The sequence below is a fragment of the Mastomys coucha genome, unplaced genomic scaffold (assembly GCF_008632895.1).
Source record: "Mastomys coucha isolate ucsf_1 unplaced genomic scaffold, UCSF_Mcou_1 pScaffold18, whole genome shotgun sequence".
Lineage (NCBI taxonomy): Eukaryota > Metazoa > Chordata > Mammalia > Rodentia > Muridae > Mastomys > Mastomys coucha.
Genome location: NW_022196900.1, coordinates 18,123,494 through 18,146,357, shown reverse-complemented (window position 1 = coordinate 18,146,357; position 22,864 = coordinate 18,123,494). Strand labels below are relative to the sequence as shown.

At 44.7% G+C, this 22,864-nt stretch overlaps 2 long non-coding RNA genes across 3 annotated transcripts in view; one reads left to right on the top strand and one right to left on the bottom strand.

The window, feature by feature from the left end:
- The window catches only part of LOC116096058, a 10,796-nt gene extending 8,685 nt beyond the window's left edge, over window positions 1–2,111 (bottom strand). The window contains exons 1-3 of one of the 2 annotated variants that reach the window (XR_004120820.1): window positions 2,019–2,111; window positions 1,471–1,617; window positions 145–325 (exon numbers count right to left, since the gene is read on the bottom strand). This is a non-coding gene — a long non-coding RNA (uncharacterized LOC116096058). Of the gene's footprint in view, window positions 1–144; window positions 326–1,470; window positions 1,618–1,985 lie in introns of both variants that reach the window. The other variant, XR_004120821.1, reaches the window with a different exon arrangement.
- Window positions 2,065–11,370, top strand: LOC116096057. Its single transcript, XR_004120819.1, has 3 exons — window positions 2,065–2,430; window positions 4,337–4,426; window positions 6,514–11,370. It is a non-coding gene; the product is annotated as an uncharacterized LOC116096057 (long non-coding RNA).
- The last annotated feature ends 11,494 nt before the right edge of the window (window positions 11,371–22,864 follow it).

Genomic DNA, 22,864 nt, shown 5'->3' with positions numbered 1-22,864 from the left:
GTTGGGGGTAGGAGGCGGATGGAGCTGTGCTAGGCTACGTAGCTGCAGAACTGTTTGCTCGGGGCACCCTCTTGTGGTAGCTTGGAGTAACTCCTTCTGCTCTGCCAGTACCAATTAACAGTTCAAGGCCCGACCCTCACATACCCAGCACTGTATGCCTTGTTAGAAACTGAGACATGGAGTTCCACTCCCGACTCCGAATCCGCATCTTCTCTGCTCCCAGGAGGCTTGTATGTGTGCTGAGCTTGAGAAATGCTGGATTAGAGTACGTGGAAAACACACCATCGTTGATGCGAAACCATTTCTTGAGTGTCTGTCCTAGGAACTGGAAACACTGCTATAGATATCCTTTCGATAAAGAGTTGTTTACTTAAAACTTTATAATAACAACAACGGATCCCGCACTTTTAGGCTGCCTTATGCCCCTTGCAGTGTGACTATCAGCTGTGCTAAAACGGGTGTTTCTGCTGGAATCTTGGTATGAGTTTGCTCTTTGATGGACAGAAAGATGTCATAGTAACCAAGAGACAACCACCTTGGGCTCATTTTCACTGGTAACTACAGAGATCAAGAATCTAGCTCACCTCGAAGATCCTGGGACCACTGCCTGCACACTTGTATTTATATTCTTTTACGCTAATTTTGTTTCAATGCTGGTAAGGGAAGCCGTTTCCACGTAGCTCATTGTATGCATTTTCTATGTCCTTCCAAAGACATGTACAAACTTTAAATGTCGGCCTCCAAGACTCTTAACAAAAATATTTCTTTTGGTACTGACTTAAAAAATAAATAAAAGATTTATTTTAGGATGAGTGGATTTTATCCTAATTTTAAAAATAAAACAAAAAATAGAAACAAAGAGGGGGTGTGACAAGTTGAGAATCATAGGCCACTGCTCTAAATCCAACAGAAAAAGTCCAAGGAGTGTCTGGAATATCAGCACTCAGGAGGCTGAAGGAAAAAGTCTGAAGCTTAAAACCAACCTGTACCACACAAAGAGCTACTGCCTAAAGCGAGACAGGAGGATGGATGGGGAAAGGAGAGTGGCAAGGACTCGTGGCAAGGGAGAACTGACATGTGACTGTCCTCTGACTGTCACATGTGTGCCACACACACACACACACACACACACACATACACACACACACTACACACAATCAACTGATAAAATTTTAAAAAAAAATAGGATCTTCTGAGAAAAAAAGAAACAAGCTTGTCTCTCGTTTTTACGGAAGGATAAGAACAAGAGTTTGACCCCTACAACACCCCAAATGTACAGAAATAAACCTAATGCCTACTGTGAACACCCAAGCTTATGCCACACAGCCGCTACGGCCCAAAACAGAGCCCAGAGTGACTTCCTTCCCTGACAGTCTGTGACTGGTTGCAAGGTTTGGAGGCAATCCAGCTGTGTCCCAGCTGTCGTCATTTCCCCGGGGATAGACTGAGGCCTTATTAAAATCAGCATACCCCATGGGCTAGCAGGAAAGTCCAAGTCCTCACTTAGAGCTCCCCAGAGTATGTTTTCTCAGAAGGAGTTCAGTCACCCTGAGAAGCAGGTAGATTGGGGCAGCTGGGAGTCTGTGGGGCAGATGTCCAAGGATCACCCAGTGAGTCCTGAAACAGATCACGACAAAGCTTTGGGTTACTGCCCTGATGCCCTGGCACAGGTACCAGACCAGAGATCAGCCAGACTTTACGTTTCAGACTAGCTAGAAGGAACAGAAAAATTACTCATTGCTAATTATGTTCTCCGTTTAAAAGTATGTGTGTGTGTGTGTCTGTGTGTGTGTGTCTGTGTGCACTCTCACATGCACACATATGCACACATGTGTATCAGACACATGGGTAAATTCCTAAAACTAAGGGTGGGTAGAAAAGTAATTAAGGATGCAGAGAATCTCTTAGGATGCTAAAAACAGTCCTTAAATTGATCATATAGATTATATAAAGATAGAAGATACATAAGTATATCAAAACCCCACCAAATGCATGTGTAAATGGGTGTGCTCTCATACATGTTATACTTCAAATATTTATCACAGAAGCATGTCCATGGGGATTTTTAATGAAAAACAGTCCCTCAGAGGGACAGTTGCTGTCCGTTGGCCCTGGACCATAGAATGTTCTGGCATCACCAGTGATGTCAGAGAAGCCTTTTGGTTGGACTCTGGTGGCAGTTTGAATCCTCAACAGTCATACTGGTGGCAGGGGCACAGAGCAGTGCCTCTGGATTGCTGAGTCAGGGGACATGTCCCTGAGCATTTGAGGAGAGGAGAGGGGTGATCAGCTGTTTCATTTTCAGGCTCTTCCTAGCTCTTAGAACACTGAGATGTATCTGACTTGCAAAGAAGACGAAGTTGAAGTCACTCTTCTAGAAACTGCCTGGTGCAGATCCCGTGGTGACAGAGATAAAAGGATGGGCCTTTGGTAAGAATATAGAGCCTCCTTGCGGGCAGAGGCTCTAATCTAGCCACTAAAGTCAGCTAGAAGGGAGAACTCAGGCTTTACAGGTAGAAGAAGACCTGGGGCACAGGAGAGGCATGTGGATTTAGAGTCTTTCCTGGCCATCTCCCAATACCTATGACCACGGGAGATTGGGAAAGTGCCTCAAAATCAGTTTCTCATCCCCTCAAACTCCCTTTCCCTGACAATTGATTATGACAAATTTCAAATAAAACCCGAGTTCAAATTTTTTTCCTATTCATTAGCCAGATCAAGGCCAGGGAAGGCTTAAACCTTATTGGACCTCCATTTCTTTGTCTGTTAAATAGGTACAGTGGCCCCCAGGTTACAGGGTTGGATGGAGAGTTATGTAAGACAGTTCTACCATCTGATGGATGTTCTTAGAGGGAGAAAACACTGTACCCTGCCGGACCTCACTCTGGCCTTTGCTTTTGAGAGAGTGCATTGCAGTGTGCATTCTGATCTCTTACTACTGCTCTTTCTGTGATCTAACTTAAGGAACATACAGAGGCAGCTGTGGTTTTCCACTCTGCAGCTGGAGGTAGGAGTGGGGCAGCCTGTTGTAGGAATAGTGTCAGTGACTTCCTAGCCTACCTTTCTGTGGGTTTGCCTGTATATCTGTGCACGGATGCACGGATGTTGATGTGCTTGTGTGTGCACACAGGTCTGTGTGTGTACCAGGGGCTAACCTTAGGTGTCCTTCCTTAGGACTCTTGTATACCTTGTTTTTATTTGTTTGAGACAGGGTCTCTTCTCCAGTCCGGACCTCACCAAGTAAGCATGAGACCTGCCCACCTCTACCTCCCTGGTACTTGGATTACAAAGTGTGTGCCACTATACCTGGCTTTTAGGTTTTGGTTTCTCATTTGGTTGGCTGGTTTGGTTTGGGTTTTTAACATAGGTTCTGGGGGATTGAACTCTGGTCCTTGTGTTTATATGGCAAACACTTCACCAGCTAAGCCAAACTCCCACCCCCACCCCACCCCCAGTATCTGTACCACACTCTTCAGAAGCAGCCAAGGGCAGGAACACGAGGCAGCCAACCCCAATTCTCCCCACTAGAGGGCACTAGAGACAGCCATCACTTCCTTTCCAGAACCACCTCACCACATGGGAAGCATGGCAAACAGGGAAGATAAAAGATGGAGATTTCCCTAGGTCCTGGCCTGACCTAGAGGGCAGGGTACAGGTTGGGCAGGGTCCCATGGAGCATGTATGCTGGGCCTGAGGCTTTATCATAGATGTTTATTCTTCCCAGGTGACCTCACCATGCCCATTCCAATGCCACTCCACCCAGGGTGGTGCTCATGAGCCAGTTGGAGCTAAGTCTCTGATTGCTGTTTACTTCCTCCACATTTGGATTTGTAACTATAAAGCAGCTCAAGGGAGCTGAGTAGGTGACTCTTCGGTTGAGCATTGGCTACTCTTGCAGAAGTGCATCTCTTAGAACCCTCACGATGGAGTGCAAACCTCTGAATTCTAGCACTCTCTTCTGGGCTCCTCGGGCACTGCACACACATGCTGCGCTTGCCCAGATGTGGGCAAAACGCTCATAGACATAAAATAAAAATAACTGTAAAAGACAACTCAAAGCTCAGGTGGCCAGAGGGACTCTGGAGCCACCCATCTTCCCAAACACCTTTAGATTTTAGTGGCCCTAGCTGGCTCCAATGCTAAAGTCACAAAAGAACTAGAACTTGCAGGGAGCCTCCTAAGTCCATTTCCTGCTAAGCCTTCTGTTCCAGGACTGGTCCCAAGACACAGCTGACCCTGGCTGGGCATTACTGCCAGGGCAAAAAGGAAAGATTTACTCAGGTGAAACTAGAACCACCCTCTTTGGTCATCAGATCTCTTTGTTCTCTTAATGTAGAACATGGCTCAGACATCACATCTGGACCTGGATCCTCCTGGTGTCACCTGGATTGGCTGCCCTGGAGACACACTTTGTCATCCCTGCAAGGTATTCTGATTGCCCTGCTCTGTGGAATAGGTGGATGGTGGGGGTCTCACCTCGCAGTTTATATGAGCATGTGGGATAGACTTTCAAGCCTGAGAAGAGCAGCCTGCCACAGGATCCTCAGTCTCCCAATGCCCCTGGAACAGGGTGGATTCAGTAGTGGCAGGGGACAATTGTATGATGGTAGGATTGGTACATGGGCTCTTCTTGGCCTTATGAGGGCATGAAGGGTCAAATTGCAGGTGCAGAGGGCAATGTGGCCAGGGTGGTGGGAACAGCCACAAAGACACAATGTTTATTAAGCAATGCAGCAGGATGTGTATGGCGGGGGTGGGGGGAGGAGCATGAGGGGGCCTCTTAGAAGGTACAGAATGCTGTGTGATAAAGAGAAAAAGGAAAATCTGAGGCGTGAGACAATCCGGGTCCTCACAGGGCACGCATGTTGAAACAGTGGCCAGGGAAGGAGAGAGAGAAAAGCAGGCAGCCAGGAAGGTAGGCGTCTAGGGAAGTGGTTCCCAGAGAACACAGCAGCTGAGGCTGGGGCATCACTGAGGCCCAACCCAGGTCACCTCCAGCTTCCAGTCTCTGTGGGACACTAGCAGACACAGGAAGGCGAAGGGGCTGGAGTTCAGGAAACTTCAGAGTTCCAGAACACACAGCTGAGCAGTCTTGCCCGCACACAGCTTTTCCTTAGTAAGCCGGCCAGGTGAGACTTTCCAGATCACTGACAGAGGCAGGACAACAGACTCAACCTTAGCTTTTGGTGTCTGTGTGCTTACCCTATTCTTAGCACTTGTGGAGATGGGCCTTGTGCCTGCATACTTATTAGGCAAGTTAGGCACTGGTATCATGGGCCCAGTGCTTGTCCTGGGCAGCAGACACTTTCAGCTATGTTGTGTAGCAAGCCCTGCCTGGCCTGGGCATGGACCAGGGCAAGGGTATGGACCACAACTCCCAAATGCCCAAACTCTGGTCTTGTTGCACCTTGGAGTCACCTTAGAATTTGTCAAAGGCTTTTTTTTTGTTTGTTTTGTTTTGTTTTTTCGAGACAGGGTTTCTCTGTGTAGTCCTGGCTGTCCTGGAACTCAGTCTGTAGACCAGACTGGCCTCAAACTTAGAAATCTGCCTGCCTCTGCCTCCCATGTCAAAGGCTTTTATGAAGCCTTACCTTGACCTTAGGGACACCCAAGAACTGAGCAGACCAAAACTGTTGCCCCCAGGAACCTGGGCCGCTCTTCTCATCATTATCAGATTCACCTGCCCTTTAACTACTTGGCCAATCCCCAGCAGTAGCCTATTTCTCTGATGTCACCCGAGCTCCTCCCACCTTGAGTTCCATGGGCTTCCTAGGTAACCTAGAATATTCCTAGCATCTCCACTTGGTCTACCATTGCAGACTCTCAGGATTACAATAGGACTGCAGACAGTTTACTTGGTGTCTCCAGACTTGATGGAGCCTCTGGGAGGGGATAAGAGCTGGTTTTGCATTGGAAGTGTGGAGTAGTTGCTTCCATGATCACATGGAGACCATGCACCTTGCTGCCTATTGGACAGCCACTGGCCACTATGTTAGCCCTTTGCATTGAAAATTGAAATGCATTAGAATTAAGTACAATTTACAGCTAGAGAGATGGCTCAACAGTTAAATGTACTAACTTACTGCTCTTGCAGAGAATGTGGGTTTGGGTCCCAGAAAGCAATCAGGCTCAGAACTGCCTATGACTCCAGCTCTGAGGAATCCTAACACCTTCTTTTGGCCTCTGAAACCACCTCCATACATGTGTGGCACATGTAAACTACACACAAACACACAAAAAAAATTAAAAAGTACATTTTTAATTTTAAAAATATAACTTAAAAGTCTACAATTTAAAATCTATTTCCCAATTGGAACATTCCTCTTTTAAATACTTGGTAGTTAATATGCAACTAGCAGACACTTTATTAGGATGCTCAAATGCCATCACCAGCAGCTCCTCCAGGAGAGCCTTGGAGCGTGGTGATTGTCATTCATGACACCTAAGGTAGGGAGTCAAGTCTTGCCTATAGGTCACTCTGACCCTGACTTGTTTTTTATTTTCTGCCACCAGCTCATTCCAGTCCCCACAGTGCCTGGAACCCTTGCCACTGAGATTCGAGTGAAGAATGAGATAAGTCCTAAGAATGTGGTCGATTGGGCTCGAGTCTCCTTACAAACATATACTGGATACCCAGCAGGAGACTTTCATGCTGAACCCTCCCAGGGTGATTCCCACAATGACAGGACATTGCTGACCGGTATCCCCCAACCCCTCATTTCTACAAAGCATGTTTTTTGGCCAACTTATTAGGCACAGGTCTCTAGTAGCTTCTGGCGTTTCAGAGACCAAGGAAGGTCAAGTTTGCTGAAAGTCCTGGATTCCTCTGACTTCTCTACACTCAGAGCTTACATTAGGAGAACCCTCGTTCTCTCATGAGCTCCCACACAGCCCGCTGCACTGGTTATGCTCTGCTGAAGCAGTCTTGCCCATCGTGGCAGGCTACTTGGTCTTCCATGGAGGCACCGAGGCTGCCTCGCCTTGACCTCCAGAGCCATACCCCACAGGGCTGTCCAGATGTAGCCTCCATCCTCCTTGTAAATCCTATCCTTGAGGGACTAGAGCGTACCCTGTTCTTTCTTCTGGCTGTGTGTAGGTGCTGCTCAGCCACTGTTTCTGTGACCCCAAAACCCAAGGAGAAAGGGATCTGACTGGTTCTCCATTTCTGGGCTGCTTTTGCCACAGCTGACCCATGATGAAGTGGGAGCCAAGTCCTCATAGCCCTTCCTATTGAGTATGCATTCCAAGTTCCATGCTGTAGACACCAGCCACCTGAGAGGCCAAACCAGCATCTCCTCTCTTCCTTGTGCAGAGTCTCCACAAGAGAAGCCAGATCCCTCCGTTTTTGTAGGTTTGTCGCCTCCATGTCAGACAGGATGTTTCTAATGGGCACATCCTTTCTTCAGTACACCCCTCAAAGGGCCTCACTCCCCAAGGGGTTGGAGGCTCTATCAATTGAGAAGTTGCTTCAATCTTTCTTTTTTGGATCTGCAAAAGATGGGGACCAAGGACCTTCTTGTTTGGTAATCAGAAACAGGCTAAGCCCTTGTGAAAAGGACAGAATGAAAAAAAATGTGGAAGAAAAGTAGATAGTGAGAAAGAATGACAACGATTTTTCTTTAACGTCACTCTATGATGGTCTGTTTTATTCTGCTACAGTTTAATAAAGAGTCCGTGTGAATGGATTAAAAATAGGCATGAAAGGCAAGCAATGCTCACAAGGAGACAAGAAAGCGGAAGTATCAAAAATGGACCTGTGTTCAATTTCACAGACAGCCAAGAAAATGAAGCCTGTCACCCTGCAAGGCCAAGTCACACCGGTTACCGGCAAGATTTGAAAAGGATGGTCACTTCCAGTAGTGGATAACTACTTTGTCAAGAAATTGAAAAGTTTGGGAACTTGCCCTCGGCTTGCACACTTTGACATACAGTTTTGAATGAATGAAAATTATAAGGTACTTGGGTCATGGGTGAGGGCTTCTCAGGGATAAGAAAACTGATGCAGGACACACAGCCCCCACTGGTCCCTCCCATCCAGTCCCATGTGCCTCAAGCAGGGGTCAGCCCACAGCCAGTACAAAATATTTTTCTCTGTATCCAAGACAGCTGTCTGTCCTTCTGTATCCTCCCATCCCCGCCTCCCTCTAGAAAGGCAGGAGAAAAATCTTTGTTTTTTGGGAGGAGATCCTGGATTCTCCCCCTAGCCTTTTGGAATATAATAAGCCTCTCTCCAAAAGCCAAAATTTGTCTCGATCTTTTGAACCAGAGGGAGGACTCCAAGGTGTAGAACAGAAATACCTGGGAGGTGGGGAAGGGACTGTCCCTTTTCCTGACTTCTTAACTACTTCACCTGAGGTGCTAGTCTGGGCTTTTTAACTACTTGGTCCTCTTAGGGAATTAGGAAAGTTTTATTATAAGCCTTATGGATCAGAGAAATAAAATATAAATGGATGGGGTAAAAAAAAAAATACAATCTGAGCTTTAGGGAAAATCAAGGCAAGTTGCAGGTAGCTGGCCACCCAGGTCTATGTCCCCGAAGTATTAAGACACTTTGGCTTACCAAAATATAAAACAAAAACCGTCACACCAAAGTTGAACGGGGCAAGCTAAGAGAAGGAAAAGAGCCCAAGAGAAGGCACTAGAACCAGAGAGTCACTGGTTCCCACACTCGGGAGTCTCACGAAAATACTAAACCCTGAAAGCTATTATGATGTGTTAGAATAGCGGCTCGTGTCTGAACACAGCACACTAGGCCCAAAACAGTTCCACGTGTAAAAAGTTTAGTGGGAGAGAAAGGAACAAGGTGGCGGCAGAGAGAGAAGGGGATGGGGGGAGGGGCATTCCTCTTGTATATATGGATGGTGATGTGGTCACAGGTAAAGGTGGGAGGTGAGTCCAATGGATTCTGGGAATATGGTGGCCATTGTCTTGGCAACAGGTCTGTGGGGCCTGTCAATGTGACGTCATGGGTTTTGGAGGTCCTGTTGCCAACATATAATGTATATGCAGAGGAACTGGCTCAGAACCAAGGTTTTCACTAAGTTGCATAGAGTGTAGTCAGGATTTTGCAGCCGGAAATGCACATGCTTAATGATTCTCCACGGGGAGGAAGACACCCAGTATAGCCAGCTCTTTGTCACAGTGTGCTTCTAAAAATTTTACTATGTGGACTCGTGATGAAGATGAAGCATAAGGTCAAAAGGAGATACAAGAATTACAGTTGCAGAATGCCTGAGATTGGCAGACCCGGAAGCAAAATGTAAATGGAAGCAATGCAGTGGAAGTCTCGGAGTGGGAGGTCTCCAGAGAGCCTCACACACCAGGGTACATTCCCAGGCTGAAGGTGGTGAAGCTGGAAACAGCGTAAATGGCTGTTTTTTCCTTCTTCCTCAATTTAGCCAGCTTGTGTCAATGTTTTGGTCTTTCTTCTAGTTTTCCTTCGAAGATGTGTCCAGGAGCATACCTGAGCTCACAGAGTGCTATTGCATTGTGCTAGATTGTTCTTACACGATCCTTTTATATCCTGATCCGGAGTACTTTTCTCTATTTAAATGAAAACTGCAAAACACAGCTCTTGTCCCAAAAGGAATAAGAGAATTTGTCTTGAGTCAAATATGAATGACCAATACACAGAAACTCACATGGAAGTTACCTCAAATGTGATGGTACTCTCCTCCAACAGAAGAGATTACAAGAACGTTCGTACGTATAGAACGAAAAGTCATATAAATGCATTTGCCTAATACATTCGTGGGGACATTAGGTACACAGTCACAGAAGAGAAAGGATCCCTCTTCAAAAGGACTCTGGTTTGGGTATGGGGTTGGTGGGAGTTAGTGATCTGACGGTGAACACATTGCAAAAGTTTTGCCTGATGGTAATAATTCCTTCGGGTCAGATACCGAGACGGATCACTGATGGCTTTTAAGAGGGGCTGACGTTGTCTAGAGATCATTTTAGCACTTGATGTACAACGGCTCCAGTCTCCCGGCCTGGACTTCTGACTGGTCAGTTGCTACAGTTGCTTCCATGTGAATGAGGCCTTTTCAGAAAATGACAATTCACAGCAAGATGTGGAGACCCAGCAATATTGTCTCGAAGAGTGTGGACAAGAGTTTAAATGTAGACAAGGAGTATGCACACCTAGTACCAAGGGAAACTCCATGAGTTAACTGCATCTCTAAGAGGACAGGGCAGGGCTGTGAAGAAGTGAAAGTATTTTCTTAGGAACTCAGATTTATTCACTTAATCTACTCTGTGCCAGGTACATACGGTGCTGGGCAGCAGCCTGGATACCAGCGAAATTGCTCTCCAGTTGTAGGGGCGGGGTATTATAGTCATGTGTCCCATGATGTCAGGTGGCAGAAATGTCTTGATGAAAAACTGGGTGTCCCAGAGATGTGGCTGCTATTTTAAATGGGGTGATGAGGGAAGGCTCTTTCAGGGACAATAACTGAGCAGAGCCCGCAAAGAAAAAGGGATGCCAAGTGTTATGGCAGCAAGCACTATCTTGTGGCTCACTTCTATTCTCTTCAGGTTAATTCTCTTCGGGTTTATTCTCTCGGGTATTTTCTCTCAGGTTTATTCTCTTCGGGTTAATTCACTTCTATTCAGGTTAATAGCACAGCAAACCCAACCCTAGCATGCTCTGGGTGATGTTCTAGTGTGAGAAGACACCTGGGTCCATAGCCTACCACTTTAGTTTCTCTGCATTCCAATATATCATTTGCAATATATAACAATACATAATTGGTAATCAAAAATTGGTAAAGAAAAATGGATTTATTTACAGTTTGGACAAAATGGGAAGAGACAAAGACTTTGATTTCCTCCTGCAGCTCCCTATAGTGTGTGTCACCTTTCATATGTGCACAGAGCACACACAGGAAGGGTGAGACTCAGGACCCTGCCAGGTGCAGAGTTCTGGTGCCTGCCTCTCTCTCCAGGGAGAGCCTGGAGAAGTACTAATTTTGCTTTGCTTCCTCTGGGTTTGGATGTACAATACACCACCACCACAGAAGAACGGTGTGGCTACCACCTACCTTTTCTCTCCTGGAAATGCACCAGTTGCCATTTATTACCTGGAATGGCACTGTTTCGAAACATGTAAGGTATGGGAGTAACAAGTAAAAAGCTCGGCTCCTGCTTTTCTATTGTGTAACCTTAACCCTCACCCCTCTATAACACTATCATTACAACAAGGAATAATTTCATCTATCCCACAGAAATGGTGCATTGTAAAGACTTCATGGATGTCTGGTATAGAAGTGTTAAATCTGTATATGTTACTGCTACTAGAGAGTCCTTGTTGAACTTGGAGAATTATTTTCCCCAAGTGTATAAAGTATAATAAAGCATTCATGTATTTGAGACAGAGTGTGATGTTTTGATGTATGCACTGGAAGATGACTACCAAACCACAGCTTTACTTTCTGTGTTGGGAGATAATATCTAAGATCTACCATCTCAGCATATTTCCAAGTATCCAGTAATTACGACTCGCTGCAGTCAGCCTCATAGTATCAAGTCTCCTAGAGTTAACTCTTGTAACTGATACTTGTTCCCTGTGACCAAGATATCTCCATTTCTCAACCCTGACTGGCAGAAAGATGGATCTTTCTACTGTGTGTTCCCATGAATTGAACTTTTAAAATTATACACATAACTGAATGTCCTGCTTTCCAGTTTCTGAGACAAAATACCCTGATAAAACCCCACTGGAAGAGAGCTGGTTTATTTTAGCTCACAATTCCAAGTGACAGAATGTTATTGGGGAGAAGTCAGAGCAACTGGTCAGTTGGCTCACTTTCTGCCTGTGGAATTCTGCCACCCACCACAGACAGGGTAAGTCTTCCCACCTCAAAACCATCAAGGCAGGCTGCCACAGGCCAACATGATCAATAGAACGAGACCTTCTTCCCAGGTGACTCTAGACTGTTTCAGGTTCACAAAACTCCCCATCACAGAGAACCGTGTCTTCTTGTGCCAGGCCTCTCTTACTTAGCCACAGTGTCCTTCTAGATGATCCATCCTAACATCAGATGTCAAGATTCTTTTAGGAGTGAGTATTGTTCCGTGACGTTTGCTCACATTTTTTATGAGTTCATCAAGCATAGGATGATTGGGTTGTTTCCATATCTTGCATAATAACACTGCAGTGGATGTAGTCACAAATACAGCTCTTTGAGATGGTGATTTTAATTTCTCTGGCTATGTGCCCAGAATTAAGGGTCATATAATCATATGGTAATTTTATTTGTAATATATTGGGTTGCTTCTATACTGAGTTCCACAATGGCTCTATTAATTTGCATTCCCACCAAGTATGAGTTTTCTTCACAAGGTAAGCAATACTTGCTTTCTCTTGACACTTTGAAAGCTATCTGTATTAGCTCTTCATTATTAGATCAACTGAAGCAGACCAACGAATTTTTTAATATGTTCTGTTGTGGGTATTCACCAGAGAAAACCAACTGAAAGTCTTTATTAGCAGGTCCGTGACCACATACACTGGATGTTTGAGACCCAGTGTAGCCCTGAGCCTTTCTCATGGTGAGCGTTTTAGGCACAAAAATCATGTTCTGAGTTGACATCAGTTAACAAGAACAGTTATCCAGAAGCAGAACTACAGAGGAGGGGAAAAGGTTAGTACATTTAGAGACTGTCCCCAAAACAATATGGACTCTGATGAATTTAGACCTTCATTTTCATTTTGCTGGATGGTGCTATCTATGCTGAGTCTTACAGCCTGAATGGCACTTCCAACATGGAGTCAGTTGTGCTAAGGTCTGGAAGCCTACCAAGGTCTGGGACCCTGTTACATTCCCCACTGGTTTTAGTGAATGAAATCATGGACTCCTGTTTAAGATTTCAGGGCCTCGTTGTTAATCCAATCAGAATGAGAAAGGTGCAGTCAGTGCAGAGAGCAGAGTAGTTAGCCCAGGGAGACGAGGAGAACAAGCACTGTACCAATTCTCTGACTTATGTCTTTGGAGGTTTTTTCCTCCCCAACTATGGCAAGATGCTTTTTGTTTTTGTTTTTGTTTTTTGTTTTTGTTGTTGTTGTTGTTGAGACAGGGTTTCTCTGTGTAGCCCTGGCTGCCCTGGAACTCACTCTGTAGACCAGGCTGGCCTCGAACCCAGAAATCCACCTGCCTCTGCCTCCCAAGTGCTGGGATTAAAGGTGTGTGCCACCACTGCCTGACTTGGCAAGATGCTTTTTATTACTCGTGATCAATTAGTACAGAATTAACAAGGTTGTTTTTTTTTCCCAAAGCCATACATAGTTTTATCTCATAAGTCTAATAAGTCTTTCCAATTTTGTAGGATCCTTTCTACAAGGGAATCTAACTTGTTTTAATTCAGAAACAGAAATTGTAATACCTCTAGATTCTGATCACTGACTGTCTACTTAGTCTGGAAAGCATCAGGAAAGAAGCAGCTAGCCAAATCATTAGCACATGCCCACAGTCTCACAGGCTTGGTAATATTGCTGTTATCCAGATGAATTAACCCATGAGGCAGAATAGAAGACATCAGTAGAAGGGGAAGTGCCTAGGTTAAAGGGTTTGGATATTAAACAAGTTTTAGCCCCTTCTAAGTCTTTTCACATGAATTTGGACTGACACAAGTTTTGTCAGCCAATGGGCTGATGAATTGGTTAATTCCTATTTTTATGTAGTCCAGGGTCCAGGTATCTAAGCATAACTAGCAATCCTGGCTAACTATAGTTTGGGAATAATTAACTCTATCCCCAGGGTCCCTTCCTGTGGTACAGAGCCTGATTCCCCAGGTTTTTTCTATTTCCTAAAGGCCAAATTCTTTTTAAAGGAATTTTTCAGGAAGCCTCAGTTTTACAACCCTAAGTTTTGCAATGGAAACTCCCTTGTTTTTGGCAAGTAGGGGGAACCAGCCACAAGTCATGCATAAAGTTGTAAACTCTGTATTCCTAACTCAAAAGATAAATTCCCATATCTTTCTCTTTCTCCATACAAGCAGACACTTAGCACCAGCAAGTAAAGGCCAGGATGGAATATAGGTTTCTGGTCTGTAGTCATACTAGCTAATCCCTATATCTTCAGTTTCTAATCCAGGCCTGAGGGCTGTGCAGGATGGACCATTACCTTGTATTTATACCCATGGTGCAAAAATACAAATTCAGGAGAAGGTAGAAAGGCAGGGATTACAAGAGCTCAAGGCCCAAAGAAACCTTACTTTCAATGGGTCTATAGTCCAGAGACAGACCATTTGGCAGTAATGTCTATGGTTTTTTTCTTTTTGAGACAGGGTCTCTCTGTGTAGACTTGGTTGTCCTGTAACTCACTCTGTAGGCCAGGCTAGCTTCAAACTCACAAAGATCCACCTACCTCTACCTCCCAAGTGCTAAGATTATAGGTGTGCCACCACTGCTTGGTGTTATTGTTGTTGTTCATGACAACAGAGCCATGAATTATGCAATATGACCCCACCCTTTAGAAGAAGGATTGTCAACCATATTGTTTCAAACAACTCAAACTTGGTATAAGCATCAGAACTGAAGATGGAGGGAGGACCAGTATACGGAGTTTTCTCTAGCCATCAAGACATTACTATAATCCAGGAATGCTTTGACTGTCTCTTTGACAGCTGCAAAGTAGGGGCTGAGACCAGCAACTGCACTTCCTCCTCAATTCAGTAGTGAAACTCTCCCAAGAGAAAGAAGTGTTACTTCTTGTGTTCTATTGAAATTTTATTTTTCCATTGGAGAAAACAAGAATAAACTCACTCTTGATGATCAAAGACCTGGGTTTGAAATGACTACTTAAAGTTCTATCTGTCCATCCACCCATCCATCCACCTATTCACACATCCATCTATCCATTCACTCATCCTTCCATTAATCCATTTGACTAATTAGCCACCCAGCCTACCACAAGTCCATCCATTTATGCATGTATCTTAACTATGCAACAGTCCATCTATTCAATAAACACTACCTTTTGTGCTAAGTGCAGTGCCTCTAAAGACAGACTTGGCCTTGTTTTTAAACTCAATAAATAGAGGCCTAAAAAGAGGAAGAACAGATAACCAAAACAATATCATAAAGAGAAGAGCCAGGACAGATGTTGATTCAACAACCCCACCCCAAAAAAAAAATAGTGGTAGAGTGAGGGTGGTATTCAGAAAGAGAGAAAAAAAGAGAAAGAGAAGCTCAAAAGTTGAGGAACCACCTGCAGTATTTAGAGAGAGAGGAGTTCAGTCAAGGAGTTCTAAGGCATGGCACCTTGTCTTGTAGGTCTTACATATTGCTGAAGGGAGTGGCAAGATTGAGGTCAAAACTCCAAACAACTCTGGTCAGAGCAATTGTTCAATAAAGGATTATGATAAAATGGGAACTGGCCAGGTGTGGTGGTGCACACACTTAATCTCAGCACTTAGAAAGCAGAAGCAGGCCTGGTGCTAATGGAGGCAAAAGAAAGAGGCAAGTGGAGGCCCAAATAGAAACTACAGAATAGACCTTCAGGACAGGAAGAGCCTGACAGCTGGGCATGAAGATCCCTACAAAGCTCTGTTCCTTCCACAGACACATGCTGAATACAAGCTATACCTGAGGTCTAGGGATCCCAACCTGAGGAAGATAAGAAACCCACGAAGCAGGAAAATGCAATAACTTTATACAGTGTGATCAGAGCAAGAGCAGAGGGAAACTCAGAGTTGCCAGAACACACAGGAGAACAAATAACCAAGTCACAGATCAGAGACAATTCCAATGAAGGCAGTGACTGAGTGGAGTCCTAATGGCTGAATCAGAGTCAGCTAGGTCATCCCAGATGCTCTAAGGAGTGTCAGCACATGCCAAGCAGCTGGCACATCATAAGCAATGGCAAGGAATCAAGCAGCTGGAAGCATAGCAGTTCTGTATTCCTGGGATATCAGTCAGGAACGAGGGAGACGACTGGCAGCAGCTGATGGGAGAGGAGAGCAGAGAGAGTTACAAGAAAGTTAGTGGGAAGCCTAGGAAAGCAAGGACTTCATCCTGAAAGTCAAAGAGCACCACTGAAGTATCAGAGACAGGTGATAGACCAGGAAGTACACTTAACTGAAGTCGCTATGACTACAGAGACAAACCATGGGAATTGGACACCAATCACCATGGAAGTGGTGGATCAGAATGAGGAAAAATAACTAAGCAGGAAACTGAAACTTAGAATAAGCAAAAGAAGAGGAAGACGCAGCCTGGAGGGAGGGTAGGAAGGAAATCAGAGGGAACAGCAGTGCTAATAGAAATGGTGACTAGTGCTAGAGAGATGACTCATCCCTTGAAAGCACTTGCTGCTCTTAAAAAGAGCACCTGGGTTCAGACCCCAGCATCTACATGGTACCTCATAACCATCCCTAACTCTGTCCATTTCCAGAGGATCCAGTACCCTCTTCTGTCTTTGTGGGTATTAGGCATATGTGTGGTGCACATACACATGCAGACAAAGCACTCATATAATACACATAAATTTTTAAAATCATGACTAGAATATAGAATAAAAAGACATTCATGAGGGCCTGGGGAGATAGCTCAAGTGGTAAAGGACATTTAGGGCCTGGGTTTAATTGCCAGTACTTACCTATCAGCTCACAATCATCTGTAACTCCAGTCCCAAGGAACCAATACCCTTTCTTTGGCCTCTGTAGATACCCAGCATGTGTGTAGTACACATGGCATACATGAAGACAAAACATCTATAATTAAATAATTTTAATGTAAGTCAATTAAAAATCTGTCTTAGGGTTTTACTGCTGTGAACAGACAACATGACCACTGCAACTCTTGTAAGGACAACATTTAATTGGGGCTAGCTTACAGGTTCAGAGGTTCAGTCCATTATCATCAAGGTAAGAGCATGGCAGCATCCAGGCAGGTACAGTGCAGGAGGAGCCGAGAGTTCTACATCTTCATCTACATCTTCAGTCTTCTAGGAGAAGACTGGCTCCCACATGGTTAGGAGGGTCCACAGTGACACATTTCCTCCAACAAGGCCACAACTCTTAATACTGCCACTTCCTGCACCAAGCATATACCAACCACCACATTCCACTCCCTGGCCCCATAGGCTTTTTCAAACCCATGCGTCTAGGGGGGGCATACCTAAACATAGCATAATAAAAACACATTTTTTATTGTGTCCAACTTCCAAAGTCTCCATCACGATAGCAGTCTCAACAATGCTAAAAGTCCAAAGTTCAAGTCTCTTCTGAGATCCATCTGATCACTTCACTGTAATCTCCAAAGCAAAACAGGAAACCAGCTGGGCAAACTCCAAACTCTGCATCTCCATATCTGATGTCAAAGTGGTCTTCAGATCTCCAACTGCTTTTCCATCTTTGTCGACTGCATCAAACTTCTTTCCTGGGCTGGTTCCACTCCCTGTTAGCAGCTTTCCTAAGCAGATATCCCAGTGCTCTGGCATCTTTAACATCTAGAGGCCTCCAAGTCAACTTCAGCTTCACAGCTTTTTGTTCCATTGTCTGGGATCCACACATGATCTTCTGGACTGCTCCAAAGGGCTGGCATCACTTCTCCAGCTCCACCCTCTGTACACTCTAGGCTCTGATTGACTCCACTCCACTGCCACTGCTGTTCTTGGTGATTATCCCATGGTACTGGCATCTCCAATATGCTGGGGTCATCTGTTGCAACTAGGCTTCACCAATAGTCTCTCATAGGCTCTTTTCATGTTTATAATTCTCAGCTTCTTTTATGACCCTTTCAGGCCTGGGCCTTCAACTACAACTGAGGTTGCACCTTCACCAATGGCTTCTCATGGCCTCTCACAGTGCCAAAGCCTCAACTGTTCTTCATGACCCCTGCATGCCTTCAAAACCAGTACCACCTGGGTGATTCTTACACATTACCAAGTATAGCTGCAGCATGAGGTACAACCTTGGCTCTCTCTGGAACACAGCTTCTTTGTGTTCTCAGAAAACATGTCCCAGAAGATCTCACCTCAGTGATGCTGGTCTTTTCTTAATCACTGATAACTTCTTAGCTCCAGCTAACCAGCATCAATTGTCCCAGTAGTTCCTTCTACTCTTTACTCCAAAGCCAGAGTCACATGACTAAAGCTGCCGAGTCCTGCTGCTTGCTGGGGCTGGAACATGGTCCCCTTGGACTTAATCTTTTCTTCACCTAGAACTTGCTCTGTCCTAGGCTGGCCTCAAACTCAGAAATCAGCTTGCCTTTGCCTCCTGGGGTTGAATACTTGTACCTAAATGCCTGGACCTAAATGTAGCTATGTGGGATCTTGCCCCAAGGTCACCACTCCCTTTTAATATCCATGAACACAGGATTCAGCTCCACTTCACTTCCTGGCACCCTGTTGTATTTTTCCTTCCTCAGCTTGCTATGCTTGTTCAAAACATTCTACATGAGAGTTAGCCAGAGAACAAAGTCTATGCTGGGTATTCCTGAAACTTCCTCTGTCAATGCAATCAATATAAATCTCTTTACCTTAGCCTAAGGCGGACACTTCAGACAAGGGCATAAGCAGCCACATTCTTCACCAAAATACCACAAAAAAGAGTCTGTGGGCCACATACTAAAATTCTTCTCTACTGAAAACTCTTGGGCCACTGCTAAATAGTTCAAATCACTCTCAGCAACAAAGTCTTCCATATTCCTACTAGGATAGCCTATTAAGCCCCCACTTAAAGGATTCCACTGCTTTCCAAATCCAAAGTCCCAAAATCCACATTTTTCCAAACAAAAGCATGGTCAGGCCTGTCATAGCAATACCCCAGTCCCTGGTACAAAGGGACCCAGGTTAGGGTTTTACTACTATGAACAGATACCATAACCAAGGCAACTCTTATAAGGACAACATTTAATAGGAGCAGGTATACTGGTTCAGAGTTTCAGTCCAGTATCATCAAGGCAGAAGCAAGGCAGCATCCAGGTAGGCTTGGTGCAGAAGGAGCTGAGAGTTCTACATCTTCATCTGAACACTGCTAGCAGAAGACTGGTTCCCACCTGGTTAGGAGGAGGGTCTTAGAGCCATGCCCACGGTGACACACTTCCTCCAACAAGGCCATACCTCCAAATAGTGCCACTCCCTGGGCCAAGTATATTCAAACTACCACAAATTGTCAAGGAACTAGATAGCTCAGTGGTTAAGAGCACTTACTGTTCTTGTAAAGGGTCTGGACTCAGTTCTCAGCACCCACATGGCAGCCCAGAACTCCAGTACCAAGAGATCTGATGACCTCTTCTGACCTCCTTTGGAACTGCACACACATAGCACATATACACACAGGAAGGCAAAACACTCATACACATAAAAATATTTCTACAAATTATCAAGTGAACTTGATGATGGTAGCACACACCTTTAATACCAGTACTCAAGAGACAGAGGACTCAGAATCTCTATGAGCTTAAGGCTATCCTGATCTACATAGAGAGGTCTAGGCCATCCTGGCTACATAGTGAGTTCAGGCATCCTTGTCTACATAGAGATCCCCAGAGCAACGTGGAACTACATAGTAAGACCAAAAAGAAAAAAAGAAAATTCAAGTGAAGTAGGATTAAAAGTCACTATTTTGTAATATTTGTGACATTTTAAAATGTTCTCTGTGTGCATGTGCATGGCTATCCACATAGAGAAGTCTAGAAAGAAAATGTCCATAAACTCAAGATTTTCTCCAGGATTGGAATTCCAGGTAACTTTTACTATATGTCTTTCTGTGTTATCTTTTTATTTTTCAGTTGACATGCCCAATCTTCACCATCAGAAAAATCTGCAAAGCTATTTTCATTTTGAAACAAAAAAATCTAAGCAAGATGACGAGATGGCTTAGTTGGTAGAACGCTTGCCTTGTAAGAACAGGAACATGAGTTCAATCCTCAAAACCTTGGGAAGCAAGTCACGCACTCGGTCACAATCCTAGTGCTGATGATGCACGGACAAGAAGACCACTGGAGCCTACTGACTAGACAGCCTAGCTTGTTCAGCAAGCTCCAGACCCGTGAAAGGGTCTGCCTCAATTAAAAGAAAAAGGTAGATGGGCCTATGGAATGTCATCCAAGGTTACACACATGAGTGCACACTCATGCATGCACATACATACATACATACATACATACATACATACACACTCATGTACATGTGCACACACCACACACAGACATGCACACACACCTAAATACAAACCCTACCAAGTCACCTTCTACTTCCAGGTATTCCTGGCCAGCAGGAGCCCTTGCAGAATCAGTGAACTCCAAGTTCAGCAAGAGTGCATGTCTCAACAAAGTAAGATGGCGAGCAATTGAAGAAGACAGTGAAAATCAACCTCTGGCCTCCCTGTACACATGTACCTGCGGGCATACCAACATAGACATAAGGACACACACCAGCACACCCAAAAGAAATACAGGGTGTTGACGGTCCTCTACCCCACAGCAGCAACCCACCTCCTCTTCCCCTCATGCTATTTTGCCTTCCTTTCCTTCCCCCTACCCCTGTGCCCCTAGCCTTTCACTTCTTTCTAAGAATGTGCTTCACAAACTTCAGAACATACACAAATTACCAGGCAACTCTGTTTACTGCGCATTCTCAGGCCTGATTCACGCTTCTGATTTCTTAGGTCAATAGTGGGTAACAAGAATTTGTGTCCTAAGGGTACTGGGTGATGTTCATGCCACCCTGAAAATCACTGTCTTAGAGGACACAGGAGTTTGCATCATTCTTGCCCCTGACATGAGCTGAGGGAGATGTGAATGGTGTTGTATCCACAATCTCCATCCCAATGTTCTTGGTCCTAAAAACCCAAAATGGTCTTGTCAATTCTGACCTCACACACATTCTGGGATACCGAGGTGTCTGTGGATTTAAGGTATAGACTGTGGCTGGGTGACTGCCTCCCAAGCCTTTTGTACTTGACTCCCAAGTGTGGTGACTTGGTCCCATTATATACCATAACAATAATTACCACTATCAGCACATCGGGAACTGCCATGAGCTAAAGCCCCTGGTAAGTTTCAAAACACTGTGTAAAACCTTTTATTAGCATTGTCTTCCTTAATGCAGTCATTCTCAGTGGCAAATACTGTCATTATCCCCACTGTTCCAGTGAGCACACTAAGATTAAGGGAGGTTACATTCAGGTCATGACCTTGGAAGCAGTAAAGCCGCTTGAACTGATCTAAGTACGAATCCCATATGGTTTTCCCCATTAATAGTCCTGATGTATTCCCCTTCCAAATGTTCCCTGTAGCAAGAACAACACTGCAACAGTAATAAATTATGGACGTATCAAAGATCTAAAATGAAAAGGTTGGACCGGCCAGATGGCTGAGAAGTAAAGTCCCCCGCTGCCAAGCCCAATAACCTGGGTTCAACTCCTGGAACCCATGTGGAGGGAGGAGAGAACCAACTCCCACAAAGTATGATGCAAATTGTCCTTTGACCGCCGACTGTTGGAAGCACAAACATTGAGTATGGTCTGGTGGGATTTTGAACCTATATGGACATAATAAATGGATTCTTGCTATAGAGGGCAGGAAATGTGTATTGTTCTAAGGCTGCCGCACTTTACCTTCTATCATAAACTATTAACTCTAAGTAGACTATAAATCTTTAGCTATGGAACTGCAGATGCCGCTCAGTGGCAAAGCACTCGCCTCACAGGTATGACAGCCCTATATTTGGACCTCAGCTCTGCAAAAATGTAAAACAAAATGTTAGGTATGTATGCTATACCGAGGAAGCAATGAAAATGCATGTACCAAAATGACAGAGTCATAGACAAAAGCTGATTAAAACAGAATATTAAGTTTGTCTAGTCTGAGGAAGACAGGAAAGAAAAGAAACACCAAGATCAACAGAAAATGGCAAAACAGTGGAATTAATCCAAATATATCAATAGTTGCTTTAAATGTAAACAGCCAAGAAGTCTGAGGAGAGGGCTCAGAGGAGGAAAAGTGTCACCACGCAAGCCTAATGATATGAGTTCAATCCCCAAAACACACATAAAAGCAGCCCTAAAAAGTGGTGGACAGTGGTCTGGTGAGACAGGAAGCAGAAAGGAGAGACACCCAGAAGTCTGCAGGCCAGAGGGCCTGGAGCACACTGCATAAACAGCAGGAGATTCTACCTCAAGAAGGCAAATCAACTCCATAAGCAACACGGGACATGCGCACTCGTGTAGACATACCCGGGACATGCGCACTCGTGTAGACATACCCGGGACATGCGCACTCGTGTAGACATACCCAAGCATACATTAAAAATAAAGTCCTCTCAAGTTATATACGGTCTCTAAATATTGAAATACATAGGTTGTCATTATGTGTTTGTGCTCTCCCCACACACACTGCCTTGTATTAGGGGTGTTGTTGTTGCTGTTGTTGTTTTGTTGTTTAGTTGTTTGTTTTTTGTTGTTATTATTGTTGTTTTGTTTGTTGATTGGTTGTTTTTTTGTTTTGTTATTTCAAGACAGAGTTTCTCTGTATAGCCCTGGCTGTCCTGGAACTCACTCTGTAGATCAGGCTGGCCTCGGACTCAGAAATCTGCCTGCCTCTGCCTCCAAGTGCTGAGATTAAAGGCGTGCGCCACCACTGCCCAGATATTTGATTGAGTTTAAGGTCCAACTAGATATTGTCTACAAGAACCACACTTTGAAGCTGAGGAGTTGGCTCAGTGGATACAGATGCTGGTGTGTGCATTAGTTACGACTCTGTTACTGTGATAAAATACCATTACCAAAAGCAACTTTTAGAAGACTTTGTTTTGGCTTATAGTTCCAGAGAAAGAGGGAGGGAGAGAGAGAGAGAGAAACAGGGAGGGAGAGAGAGAGGGAGGGAGGGGGAGGGAGAGAGAGGGAGACAGAGAGGGGG